Here is a 14771-nt window from a genome sequence, read left to right as displayed (position 1 = left end):
GACAACGATTCTTTTCGACAACGCCATCGGTACCAGGGACAGAGGAACCCAAGGTGCGAGAGGGCTCGATCAGGCTGAAAGCGAATTGCGACTTCTGAAATGTCTAGTTACCCAAGATCGAGTTGAATGTAGACAACTGTTTGAAACAACCGATGGCAACGACCCAATAAAAAAACTAGTGGGCAGTTCTTTTTTGCATCGTTTCAGTAAATTTTTTTGTATCGATTTGCATTTAATTTTACTATGTTGATGAAATAAATGCCAAGGGCTATAGCTCCCCTAGAAATGAGCGCTTGTTTGGCTTACGGTTTTATTGCTATAGATTGCTGTTAGAACAAGTTGCTGGGAAATTGGAATTCACGAACCGAATTTCTAATTTATATGCTTTATACATATATTTTATTAGACATAATCGTATTCGCTAATACCTACCTGAAGTTACGTGAGGCAAACGTAAAATTCACTGTTGACTGTTGGATTAAGAGTTGTTTTTCATATGAAATACGGCTTTCTCGAACAACGACTAGTTTTTAATTCTATGCTTTTCATCCCAACATTTCAAAGGTTTATGGGTCATTTCAAGCAGATTTCAATTGCTGTAAAGGCAAATAGCTAACAAAGTTTCCATTACAAAGAACCGTATTTTGCACGGCGACATGTTTCGAAAACGAACCACAAATTATACATTTAGTACCTACATGGGGTGCCTTTTCGTGTTGCTCATGTTGTTAGTTTAAATCGAGTATTAGGTGGTTGCGTTGTATGGAGTTAATCCAAATTAAGCAGTGTCTGTGGAAATGCCAGCTGTTCGAGTCCAACGGTTATGCTCGGAAAATTACTATATTTTCACCATCGTTATGTTGTGTAGCAGGAAATAGGTAACTAAGTCAATCGGGTGCTAGACAGAGAAAAATAGGAACCGTTCAGCTGAATGTTGTGTGTAACGAGTATTGCTACTTAGTATCAAGGAGGTGCCAATAAATCAAGCTGTATAATATTCATGTAGTACACACAAGCACGCGTTATTTCCCGTGCATATAAAATAGTTGGAATTTGCACTGGAGCAGTGTCGGGATGCAACCGGTTAGGCAATGCTGCAGATGCAATGGATATTAAGTCATTGATACTTCCATTTCTCGGGAACCAGTTTCACCGCATGTTGCTGCCCATCATCACTGCACTGCATATTATGCAATGACGAACATTGAACTTTTGCGAAATGAAAACGCGGCCCTATATCGAACGAATCGTCCGTCAAAAGGGGATTGATTTCAATTGATGGACTTTCTATCGAGAGGCCGATACATCGTTGGTGTGAGATTATTTTGCAGGCAACGTACGACATTAGAGAAAAAAATTAATTGATGGAGTGACACGTATTAATTTGAGAAAGAGATAGTTATGTTAATAAGTTCAAATTATGGTGTTTTGCTGTGGACTTGCCCATTTTAGAGTGACATTTAGAGCCCATTCGAGGTTGAAACTGGATTTTTTAGGAGCATGAATCGATGCTAAAAGCATTTCATGATTTTATTTGCTGCATAGAGTAATTCTCGCTGAAACGGGGCGACTACTGACACGAGGTCTTCTAATATTGGAACTTTTACGCTTAATTGGTTGAAAATGGTTGAAAAATGAGAATTACATTTTTGATACCTCGTAATAGTGGACGCCTCATTCGCCAAGGGGCCTAACAGGTTCCAAAAAAGTTGAATTTTGAGCAAACCTTGAGATCTATATCATGTGATATTTCATAAATTTGCCATGAAACAACTAACAATTAGCCCAGTTCTATAAAGAAGAAGAACAGGGCTTTCAAATGGAGTAAATTTTTTTGGCGGCCATCTTGGATTTTATCAAAAAATTGCCGTTTTCACCATGAGCCCTTCAATCGATTTTCATTTTAAGACCGCCATTGGAAAGCTGAGGAAAAATGCTACAAGGAACGTTCATAAAATTAGGTGTGCAATGCCATTAACTGAATAAAACAACCAGTTATTTGTAGAAAGGTTCACAATTTTCATATATTAATTATTGTGATATTTCCAAAAATTGCTATGAAACAAACTACAAACGACACGGTTTTGTAAAGAGGCGAGATAGGGTTTATAAACGAAGTGAAAAAAATCGACTTCCATCTTGGATTTGGCCGCCATGTTGGATTTTAACAAAAAATCGCCGTTTTCGCCATGATCCCCCCAACCGATTTTAATTTTAAGAACACCATCGAAAAGATGAGAAATATGCTATAAGAAACATTCATCAAATTACACGCCAGTGCACATTAACTAAATAAAACAATTATTTTTCTGTAGCAAGATTTTCCATTATATGAGAGTTGTAAATCTTGATACAGATAAGTTTTATTCAGTTAATGCCATTGCATACCTAATTTTATGAATGTTTCTTGTAGCATTTTTTCTCAGCTTTCCAATGATCATAGAGGTTTGGGGGCCCTGCAGCCGCAAGGTTACCGAGTCTGCCTTGACAAGCGAGTGGTCGTGGGTTCGAATCTTAGTAGAATCAGGCCATTCGATGTTAAGTGACTTTAACATGGGTTTATTCTCAGGCCCCTCCACATACTTCCTACTGCATTATGCATTTACTAACAATGAAAGCCTCTTGCCAGGGCAAGTTATAAGAGTGGTACTTGCTTGAGGTGCGAATGAAGCCTCTTGTTCAAGGGCACATTATAGCTTGTTCCGCTTCCTGGTTCTAGGAACGAGATTGGTAATGCATAAGTAGTAAGGAACACATACATTCACACATACACACCCTCACTCTGTGCTTAACTCTGCTTTACCGACCATGAAGCCCTTAGCCGGGACTGGTTACAAGAATGATACTTGCTCGAGGTGCGAACGAAGCCTCTTGTCCAAGGACAAATTGTAACTAGTCTCCGCACTTCCTGGCTCTAGAGCTAGATTGGTTGAAAAGTAGTAAGAAGCGTAGAGGGAAATAGGGGTGAAAACACACCGACACTTTAAGCACGGATAATAAGTAGTTCGCTCACTCTATAGCGATACTGCAATAACAACGAAGTGCGGAACAACACCTGGATAAGATAATAGATAATATAATAGATCAAAATGCTGGTCGTAGTGATAATATCCACACAAAAAAAAAATGGTCATAGAGCAACATGGTTTTTCCCAAATGCTCAATTAATACGAATCTATTGCCATTCTGTTCATTTTGCGTCGTTAGATATGTACAATATTACATAGATCTAAAAGCTGCCTTTGATCGCATTGACCAAATAGGGTAACGGGGGTATTTTGGCCCGCTTTAGGAGTTTGTTGCACAATTTCTTGAAATAAACGCAATTTTGTGAAATATACCGCACGCTCAACATATCATTACAAAGAGCTGAATGTTATTGATAAAACAAAACGTTGCACAATATAACTAAAAAGAAATTTAAGAAAGAATAACCAAATTCTGAAGGCTTCTAAAATTCTATTTTGGACCACCCAGCTTTAATTTTGGACCACTATTATAACATATTTTGGCCCACCTTTGATTTGCTTAGGAAAATGCGTTTTGGACAGAGTTTGAAATATAATTTGAACCCTCCGTGTGCTCGCATTAACTCTTGCGTAAATATATAAATTTTTGTGTTTTTAATTCTACTTGGATTGAACTATTCCAAACAGAATTAGCCGTTTGATGTTGGTTGCCGTGGTAAGTGTTCGATTTCTGCGTACCCAAATTGCTCTTTATTACGGATTTAGATGGAGCAGCCGCACCGGACATCCACATGTCCACATACCAAAAGCAGATATCGTGAATTGACAACACTATTTAAGAATAAAACGCAAAACTAAGCCTATGATTATTTAAAATGATTGCAAAATACATTGTATATTCTCAAAAATAATTGAATGGAAAAAAGTAATAGTTTTATTTTATTTGATCAGTTTATTCAGGTTTCATTTATTTATCTCCTCTCTTCTATTTATCTTCGTTCTTCCTCTTTTCCTGTTTTAATTTAGACTTTGGTTCTCTTAATATTCGATTTCTTTGATGCTCTGTTTTTCGTTCTTCAGCCTTCTGACTTCAGACCATGCATCACTTGCAAAACGATAAAGTAAAATTTAGCTATTCGAATATTGAATTCAGTTTGCATGGTCTACCGGTCCTAAAACTTCCCCTGTCCGGATTTTGCTTAACATAACGAATAACTTTGCTCATCACACGGGATTTGGTAACCGGAAACCATTTTCGTGCCATTTTACGAATCCAGTTCACCAAATCTGTTTCCTCTTCAGTTCCGAGGGCAGTCGGTGGCCCGGTTCTACTCTGGGTTTTGCACTGTTTTTCCATACGGGACTTTATTGTGGAGCGAAGGACATTGTTGCAGCGACATGCACTTTAAATTGATATTCCGGCTTTTATTTCATGTAAACCCTTGTTTATGGTTTCCTCTGTATAGACCTTCTGCCGCGAAGGTTTTTTAATTTTCTAGAATTAAAAAAACGATTTTATATGTAGGTTTAGTTAGTAAGTTCGACAAGTATATTAGTAATAATTAAAGAAAAAATTACCTGAGATTATCAAACTACTGTCAGTCTCCTCACCCCAAGGAACATTTTTGTTCTATAACAGCATAAGAAGCGCTTGCTCCAATGGTTTTAGCTATACAATAGTTGCATAAGCTACTCTAAAACAAAAATGTTTGTTGGGACGATACAACTGATGAAGAGTAAACAAAGAGCAGTCAAAATTGGTTAGAGGGTATGGCGAAAATATATTTTCTCTAGATAATGTACAACATATTTTTGCCATACCTCAAATTGCTGTTTTAACACTTTTTAGTGCTTTTTCGAGCATGAAAATTGTTTTGACTGGATTTTATTAATGTAACAAATATAATAGATTACTCAAAATGTATACACATTAGTTATAACAAATCTTTAAAGCTGGCTCCAGATATTGACTTCCTATTGATATTGTATCGATTCGGTGCCGAGTCTAAAACCGCCTAGATTGATTTCAAATTTACTACCTCAAAATGATGCAATTTAGTAAATTGAATTTACTGAAAGCAAAGAACCTAAAATACTTGGGAGGAGTCAATCTTGGTATAACTTCCATAATATACTGCTAGGTTTTAAATTTAAATGATAAAATATACAAAATATTACCAGGTGGGTCAAAATACCTCCGTTACCCTACTGCTCTGGATATTGAGTTGTTTAGGGGAATCTGATGGCTTCGTCTGCTGACTTCAGACGTATCTAACAAATCATCAGCAGTAAAGTTACATTCCATTGAATCGTGTCGTTTCTGGAATCAGTCTGGAGTTCCACAGGGAAGTAACTTAAGACCGTTATTATTCCTTATATTTTTTTAATGACGTCTGTTTTGACTGGCTGTAAGTTGGTATACGCTGACGATCTTAAAACATTTATCGATTCTGTGCGATCCGCTGCACAACATCGAAACCTTAAGCAAAACAAAAGATGTTTCCAGACCCGTCTTCCACGCCTAACTCTTGAAATTCGAATTTGATACTCCTGAACTTCTGGCAGTGGTAAACATCAGCGTTATGCCTCGATCGCTAAGATCTCGCGGATTTCTTCGGCTTGATTTCCACCGCACATAATATGGACAACACGAACCAATCCAAGCGATGTGCTCTATATTCAACGACGTATATAATCACTTCGACTTCTCTATATCGACAAACACATTCATGGCTGGGATTAAATATAATTCAAATTGGGATTAAATATAATTCAACTTTTTATTTTTAAACTTTATGTTTGTTTAAGTTTATATTTTCATGTTATATTATAATGGAATTGTTGGATTTTCTTGTCGATTTGAGAATTAAATAATAAATATCAACTCAAATTGACTTTTTCCCCATCCAAAGCTCTTAATCTTTATTTAGACTTTCTGTTAGTTGAAGTAAAGTAAAATTTAAAAAAAATTAATTAAATTTAATTTACCTACTTTAATTAGATTGATCAGTAGCAGTTTTATTCCAGAACTTAGATTAAATTTGTATCAATAATTTTAATTTCTTTAATTCGTGTTTTTGTTTTGAAGCCAAATATCGTTACTTGGTATGTTACGCTTATTTTTCTTTGCTTTCGATTATTTTTTTTTTCAATTGTTTTCGTTTCTCTGATGTTATTATTATTTTCGTGTGAGTTTTATTTTACGTTCGTATAAAAAGCTCTAATATAATATTTTTATCTCTCGTAGATTAGGAATGTAATGAGGAAAAATGTAATTATTGTAAAAGCTCTGTTTGTAAAAAAATAATGTCATACTAAACTCTCCGGTGGCGTTCACGAGTGAGTTTAATGAATGTTCAAGCTAGAAACTTTCGTAATTCGAAAACAAATTTGTCTCTGCTCTTTCTTTAGAGCGTACCGCACACAAAGCCGTTTCACGTGAAAGGATTAACCTGCATTTCTAGGTAGTTTAGATTTGCAACAGCAGAAAATCGTTTGTCTCTGAAAGAAAACTTTAGTCCACATGGTTCGACTCGCATTAGGTCTTAAATAGTAGGAGTACTGCGCGCTAATGGAAGCAAACTGTAGCAACAACCATTCGTCACTATGCGCCATGGTAGCTGCTATTATTTATTTTATGTAACCAAACGCCGCGAAATTGTCTCCACTGCTCTCGGCCACACGACCCGCCGTGCCGATGTGGGAAGTCAATTGTGCTGTCATCGAATTAGATTAATGCTTGCTTTGACATCAACGGTAAGCGTTTATGTTTTCCGTCGACTCTTGTCGCGCGCGTCAGATTGTACATACACGTAGACGTAGGTCTCTAAGTTTTTCGCTTTGCCGCTTTGTCAGAAAGTAGCTTTTATGATCTTGTCAAAGTGATCCCATCTAGTTGCATAACAACTCTATATCTGATTATATTACCTGTAAATTACATGCTGAGATGTTACCAATTTCCTTTCGATAATACAAGACTTTTACGTTTATTACCATCATTATAATAATTAATTAATGTTTCAATGCTTAGCAGCCTTTAGGTAGGTTATAATTTTATATCGTTCACATTAGTACGGCATTGACTGCGATAAAATAATTCTATTAGCTTGGTTGGATAACCAAACTAATGCAAAAAGAAACATAAATGGAATGCTTACTGTAGAGTAGTTGAAATGAAAGTTAATCATTTAACATTTGAAATTGATTTGGTACGTACCAATATGTGGGCTGAAATTATTTGCAAAAAGCGATTAGTATCTATACACTATAATTATTTTCGCATATACATATATTATTCCTCAGTTATTATGCATTTCTAAACTAGCCTTTGGTTTTAACCTGAATACAAAATGCTCAATAATCATCGTTCCAACATAGGCTAGAAACCCTTTTATGCAACCAGCACCGGCGAAGGTGTGCAAAGTCCCGCTCGGGCTCGCTGTCCAACGATGCCGGCGGGAATAAAAAGCTATTTTCTTCTTGCCGGGCTTACACAAAGCCGATTTACAGCCAATTATATTTCATTAGCCCAAGCGAAGAGAATGGCACAATTATTTCATTGTACAGTGGTGCACATTGCACGCATGCACACGGGATAATTGGATGCCCCGTGTTAAAGTTCGAGCCACCACGCGAATGTAGCTACGCGGTTCTGTAACACAAACCCACTTAATTCATCATCTGACTGTTATGTATGTTTATGGTAGTTTCCAGGAAGAATACTCTTGATACAAAGAAAATATCGCTCCCAAGTTGATTATCTTTGTAACGGAGTTATAAGTATCTGGTGTACATATATCTTATACACAATAAAAACGAATTAATGGAATTAAACTTTTCTTTCTTTGGACTTCCATTTTCATAACAAAATATTTACTGTTTACTTGGTTTAAAGTTTATGAATTTTTTAGTTTTTTACAATCGACGGAACCGAGGCTATAATCGGAATCAATTATAACCGGATTCGAACCCACTTCTCCACCCAGGCCCTGTGGATCTCAGATATTGGTGACCCTCTGAACCACATCATCGTCGTCAGAAGCCTAGAGCCGGGGTGGTTCAGACTGTGTCAAGCAGTCATCTCCATTCAACTCGATCTTGGGCCAGTCGTCGCCAATTTCCCAGTCGTCTCAGAAGTGGCAAATCACTTTCGACCTGGTCGAGGCATTTTACATCAACCCCCCTGTCCCTGAATCCGGTGGGGTTGTTGAAGAGAACTATTTGCGTCGCCCTGCCGTCTGCAATCTTTATGACGTGTCTGGCCCATCGTAGCCGATGTACGATAGGATTCTCTGCAAGCAGTGCCTGTAGCTCGTGATTCATATGTTTCCGTCACTCTCCGCTATCAGTTTGTACTCCACCAAATATCGTTCGCAGTACCTTTCGCTCGAACACGCCAAGGGCACGTATGTCCTCCGTAAGCAGTGTCACGGTTTGAAGTCCATGAAGAACTTCAAAGAAGAATAAGGGTTTTGTACATCGTCAGCTTCGTACGGCGGTGTATGCTTCTTGATCGCAGCGTTTTGCTAAGGGCAAAGTAGGCCCGATTTCCCGCTTGTTCTCCTTACTGGTGTTGTTGTCCGCGATCAGCGTTCCCAAATACACGAAATCATCTACCACTTCTAGTTCGTTGCCGTCCATGGTAACCGTGCGTAAGCACGCGTTAGTTTCCGTAGAGCCTGATCCTTTCATGTATTTGGTCTACGACGCATTCATTTTTAACTAATCCTCCTAGATTCCGCTTTTAGTCCTAGATTGGCCCGCCGTGGCTATGATATCCTGGCTATGATGTCAAAGTCATCTGCAAAAACTACGCGTTGGCCCTTAGTGAAAATCGTGCCTATCGATTCGATGGTCGCTCGTCGAATCACCCCCTCAAGATCGACGTTGAACAGCATGCAGGGTAAGTCGTCACCTTATCTCAACGCTCGCCGCGTCTCTCTAGAGAGTACCGAGAAAACCGTGTTCGTTTATTGTCTGCCATAGTTGGTTTCGATCGACTGTATCGTATGCTGCTTTGAAATCAATAAAGATGTCATGTGTGGGCACATTGTACTCCTGACATTTCTGCAATATCTGTCGGATGACAAAAGCCTACCTGGTCTCTATGAAACCTAGTGCTATCAAGTCCAAATCCAAGTCCAAGTCTAAGTCTAAGTCTAAGTCTAAGTCCAAGTCCAAGTCCAAGTCCAAGTCCAAGTCCAAGTCCAAGTCCAAGTCCAAGTCCAAGTCCAAGTCCAAGTCCAAGTCCAAGTCCAAGTCCAAGTCCAAGTCCAAGTCCAAGTCCAAGTCCAAGTCCAAGTCCAAGTCCAAGTCCAAGTCCAAGTCCAAGTCCAAGTCCAAGTCCAAGTCCAAGTCCAAGTCCAAGTCCAAGTCCAAGTCCAAGTCCAAGTCCAAGTCCAAGTCCAAGTCCAAGTCCAAGTCCAAGTCCAAGTCCAAGTCCAAGTCCAAGTCCAAGTCCAAGTCCAAGTCCAAGTCCAAGTCCAAGTCCAAGTCCAAGTCCAAGTCCAAGTCCAAGTCCAAGTCCAAGTCCAAGTCCAAGTCCAAGTCCAAGTCCAAGTCCAAGTCCAAGTCCAAGTCCAAGTCCAAGTCCAAGTCCAAGTCCAAGTCCAAGTCCAAGTCCAAGTCCAAGTCCAAGTCCAAGTCCAAGTCCAAGTCCAAGTCCAAGTCCAAGTCCAAGTCCAAGTCCAAGTCCAAGTCCAAGTCCAAGTCCAAGTCCAAGTCCAAGTCCAAGTCCAAGTCCAAGTCCAAGTCCAAGTCCAAGTCCAAGTCCAAGTCCAAGTCCAAGTCCAAGTCCAAGTCCAAGTCCAAGTCCAAGTCCAAGTCCAAGTCCAAGTCCAAGTCCAAGTCCAAGTCCAAGTCCAAGTCCAAGTCCAAGTCCAAGTCCAAGTCCAAGTCCAAGTCCAAGTCCAAGTCCAAGTCCAAGTCCAAGTCCAAGTCCGGATTTAGCTTACACGTGTTGGTTGGATTCCACTCCTTGCGAGCTACAGTGATGCCATTGTCGTTGTACCATTGCATACTGGGTCGTTCATTTCAATACATATCTCCAAATGCCGATTAAATCTTGTGATGTCAAAATACAAGATATTTGTATAAGAATTCGAATAGTGTGATGTTTGTTCACGGCATGCATGTTTTTGAGGAATTTTTGCCAAATGAAGGACCCTAGTTTTCTCACTCTAAAAAGACATAAAAGTCTGTATCTTTGGAATTCATCGAGATACGATCGATAATTTTTAACCGTAAGAAAGCTATTTTGTGAACCTGATGTGAACGTTGCTACGCAAGTAAATGAAGTAAAATTTAATAGAACTGGCGCATTTATCATTGTTTTTCGGAATGAGTGTTGTTAAAATATTTTCGTTTGTCAATGTGTGACTTTAATTATATTCTACAGAGAAGAGGGGTCTTGAACCACCATTGTCACATCTTGTCTTAAAAATTCATGTCAAATTTGGTTCCGTTTGCTTGATTTTATCTGTATGGGAAGCCCCCTTCCAGAAGAGAGAGAAGTCTCAAACCATCATAAGAAGCTTTCCCGGCCCCAAAAACTCCTGCACACAGGTTTTCACGCCGATCGGTTCAGTAGTTTCCGAGTCTATGAGGGTCATACAGACAGACAGACAGAAATTCATTTTTATTTGCAAAGATTTAATAGTAGGTAGGCAGGGCAGATATAGAGGCGGACATACTGTAAAATACGGGAAGAATTGCTCGTTGGCTAGACACATCGCAAGAATGTTGGACCACTGTCCACCGAAAGTGGCTCTTGGTATCGACCATATAGGAATGATGAAAAGGCGTGTGCAACACAGGTAGAAAAGATTGGCTAGTTGAACGCCGACTTGCGTAGAAGTAGGCTAGAATGCCGACGAACAGCCGTGGACCGAGATGAATGAAGACAACTTCTGTGTACAAAGCAGATTACTGGGGTCTGAGCCTGATACAGCTAATTGGAAACATTTTTCCAGACAAAAATCAATCTATTTTATTTACAAATTAATTGAACAAATGTTCCTTCGACTGGCCAGAAACAAACCCAAGCGGGAATTCCAATTTTGTACAAATTCCAATTGCATCAACGGATACCGTGTATCAAAGCTAACGTATTAAATGTTGTCTTCTAAAGCGTCAATTGTCTGCCGACGTTGACTTGGAGGCCAATTTACGGGTCTAGTATATGGAAATATTCAAAAGCTGACCGTGGCATGTTGCACCGTCTTGTTGAAACCACAGCTTCTACAACTTAACGGTACCTAATTGTGATACAGAAAAGTCAGTGCCCCGCAGTAAACGCAGTTAACAGTTATGCATATTTTTTTTAATAAAAATAGACTATTAATTTCACCGGCCCTTGAGTCGCACCTGGATGTTGTCTAGTTGCGATATCGGTACGAGCATTCTAAATACTTACTTCAAATGCGTCAGTTCTGCAGTTGGTAGTTACTGAAAGAAGCTCTAAAACTGCTAGTTGTTTTTAAAAAATGTTTGTTTGTTTAAGGCAGTTGAAGTGTATTATAACATCATATTATTTAATATATATTAGAGCCCCAATTATCCTCAAAATCGCCACATCACATCTATTTACAAGAGAATAGTGCCGGCATAACATAAATCAAAGCCGCCCTATATTGGATGCAATAATATAGATACGTAACAAATTGTGAGCTCGTAAAGGTCAAAAACATATCCACTGTCGACCTGCAGTGCCATAACTGCTTTTTCCCTCAAGCAATCCACCGGTCGTATAAACTACGCATTCATGCGAAAAACGAAAAGCTGTTTGGGCTTGCTCGTGTCATGCGTTGTGCTTTGCGTCTCAGCAAAAATAATTAAACCCCAAATTGGTTACGATATTGATCGAGTGAACGTTTCGGCTACTGGTCACGGGAGCTTTTGAATCGTGATTTGATATTAACCAATCAATCAATCAATTGGCTATTGCCGGTTAAGTGATTTGTTTGATACGGCATTTCGTTCAAACATGGAATTACTTTTTGCGAGATGATTTCACTCTGACGGTAGGATATCCTCATTTTAAAGGAAGAATTGGATTAGAAAACTACATGATGAGACATTTTTTATTAACTTCAAAATTATTAGAAAATCTTTACGGCATCCATGCGACGGTCGGTAATTTGAAGTCAAACATTTTTCGCTACAATCAGCTATCCTGCAATTTTCTCGATAAATTAATTCATGTCTACTTGTATCAAACGTTAATTGTACGCGTAATTACTGTAATGATTATACGTCAAGCATTAAATTTTCTTCGTATGGTAAGGTAAAGTTTATCACATCGACTGGATTTCCTTTTTCCTCATTAGCACTTCACCAAGCGCTCGATGAAAGCTTTATCTCTTACCGATCGATCGCCCAATGCGAATCGAGTCTGCTGGTGGAAGCAGTTTTGTTGCATGACAGGCGTCATGTCACCGTCACGATCTCATTGAATATTCTGTACGTGCCGTTCCATAGTGTAGCTAGTAGAACAGCGCTACTGAGTTAACAAAAGCATATCATATGATTATCCGCCTTCGATACATAATCATCTCAATTGATTCGATTACCGCGCAACTATCGCCGATTTCACGCTGCACGGACAGTGAAACAGAATTGCATAATCAAGGCGCTACCTGTGCTTGCATTTCGCTCGTATGAACAATATCATTAGTAGTCAATTTCATCCAATTGCGGCACCTACCGCTGCTGGCCGGTCGGTGGGTTTGTGCAAGATCACGTTCTTCTGCTTCTTGCAACTCCTTACAATCACTCCCGACTTTCTAACTGTACCGTTGTGGCCGTCACTTTTGCATATCCCTTCGTTTGAGCTTCAGCTCCGCTCACCGGCGGATTTGTACTTTCCATAAATGCACCGTTTTGGCAGCGATAAACTCCATTCCTTTCCTTTCCTCAGCACCGGTGCACGGTCCCATGGGTATGTTGAGATAGTGGCATCAACTATTATGGTGCATTTATCAAACAACTTAGTTGACTCCCACATTGCGCCGAAGTGGCCGGTAGTGCCGATCAGTTTGGCGTTAAAACGGAGCAATTGCGCGAAGCTTAACAAACAAAATGCCGTCTTAAACTTCCTCGTACCGTCCATTGGCTGCAAAATCGCGTATACATTTATCGCGTACGATTGTGAGTGCAGTATATAATTAAAATAATCGAAAAGCAGTTGCAGGAGAAAGGCTATAATATTCAAATAGAATGGGTTGCATAATTAATTGAATGTTTATGATTATGATGTTTTTTGTTCGCTTTAATTGGGCATGGCTTCAAGGCGATGGCCAACGGTCTCCGCCGGGGTTTGCCAACATGGCAACATGGATTTGGCATTCATTTAGTCCTCGTCCTCGGATTCCTGAGTATAATAGATGTAAAAATATGCTTGGATGAATTAGCTTATCATTTTGGTAAAGACGTAAAAAATATTGATATTAATGCCTGACCGCATTTCAAGGTCAAAGGCTAAAAACACGAGTTTGGTCCAAAGACGCAAAGTACTGCTTACGCGTTGAATCATCCAAATACAATAATCTAAATCTAGAACATTCCGTCGAAAATTATTCCTCGATCTTTTATTATCTCAATTCTTCAAAAATACACACTTAAAAAAAACAATTTTACAATTTTACTGTAGTCAGTTTAAGTGCAGTGTCTAAACTTTCGGTTTACTGTGATAGTTTTTACCGGCTCACGCTGAAAATTCGGTGTACAAAAACAAACCCTGCTTCCTTCCAGCTACAGAGTAATTTTTCCCTTTGCCTTTGTTCAAATTAATTATTGTTGCATTATAACATCATTTTTTGACGTAGGACTACGTCTTCGTTTACTATACCGGGTTGGGTATCACTTTGTGGAAATGAAAATAGAAGTGTAACGTTTGAATGAAAGATTTCCAAGGCTTTATAACTGCTATACTACCGAACGAAACATAACTGGTAATATGTCGTTGGATAGATAAAACGTCCAGCAATTCTACAGTAACTTACGAATAATAACTTTTTACAAGCTTAATAGTGAAAATGTATGTAAAGTTTCAAGGTGATATTTCGTTTACGCGAAGGCAAGCGGGCAGCATGGATGGCAAGCGGGGGCAGACTGCAGTGATAGCTACTAGTAAAAGCTTTTCGGTGCAGGATACAGTGAATCGACGCCGATAACCTGCGTGCCTGTGCCATGAGGGGTGTGAAACTGTCAAAATTTGGCAGACTAAACATCCATGGATGACGACAATTCTGATGTAGCCTACATATCGAAAATAACAGCTAATAACAGTTAAATTATAGCTCACAGACTGTGTTTAATTGCTTTCTGATTAGTTTCAGTTGTTGTAAGATGAATCAACCAGTAAGCAGGTACCAGAACCAAAAGTACCAAAACCAATGAGTGGGGCATGGACAATTTATGTAGTTTGACACCCACACCATCCTTCTGGTTGCCAACCATGCCAAAATGGAAAGACATCCTAACGAATTAAATGAAGGTTAAATGAAATTTTTCGTAATCTACACTTCGCATTTATAATGGACCCAGGTGAGCGGAGTCACCCAGGTGACTGTGAGGATCGCAAATTGTCACCTCTCCCAAAAAATTTAGGTGAGGTGATTGTGAGAATAGGGCCCAATTGTAAATTACCTTTATTGTTAAAATTTCTAGGTTATCGTAACTAAAACGCCAAATACATACCACTTTTGTGGCATTCCACTTAAACTACTGTACAATTCCCTAAAACAATTTTTGCTGTTGCTAATACATTGACGTGATATTTTCAGCTGAAACAAAATTCAATTT

Source organism: Sabethes cyaneus, chromosome 3, assembly GCF_943734655.1.
Source record: "Sabethes cyaneus chromosome 3, idSabCyanKW18_F2, whole genome shotgun sequence".
Taxonomy (NCBI): Eukaryota; Metazoa; Arthropoda; class Insecta; order Diptera; family Culicidae; genus Sabethes; species Sabethes cyaneus.
The sequence above is the reverse complement of the archived record's forward strand: the minus strand, read 5'-3'. Positions refer to the sequence as shown.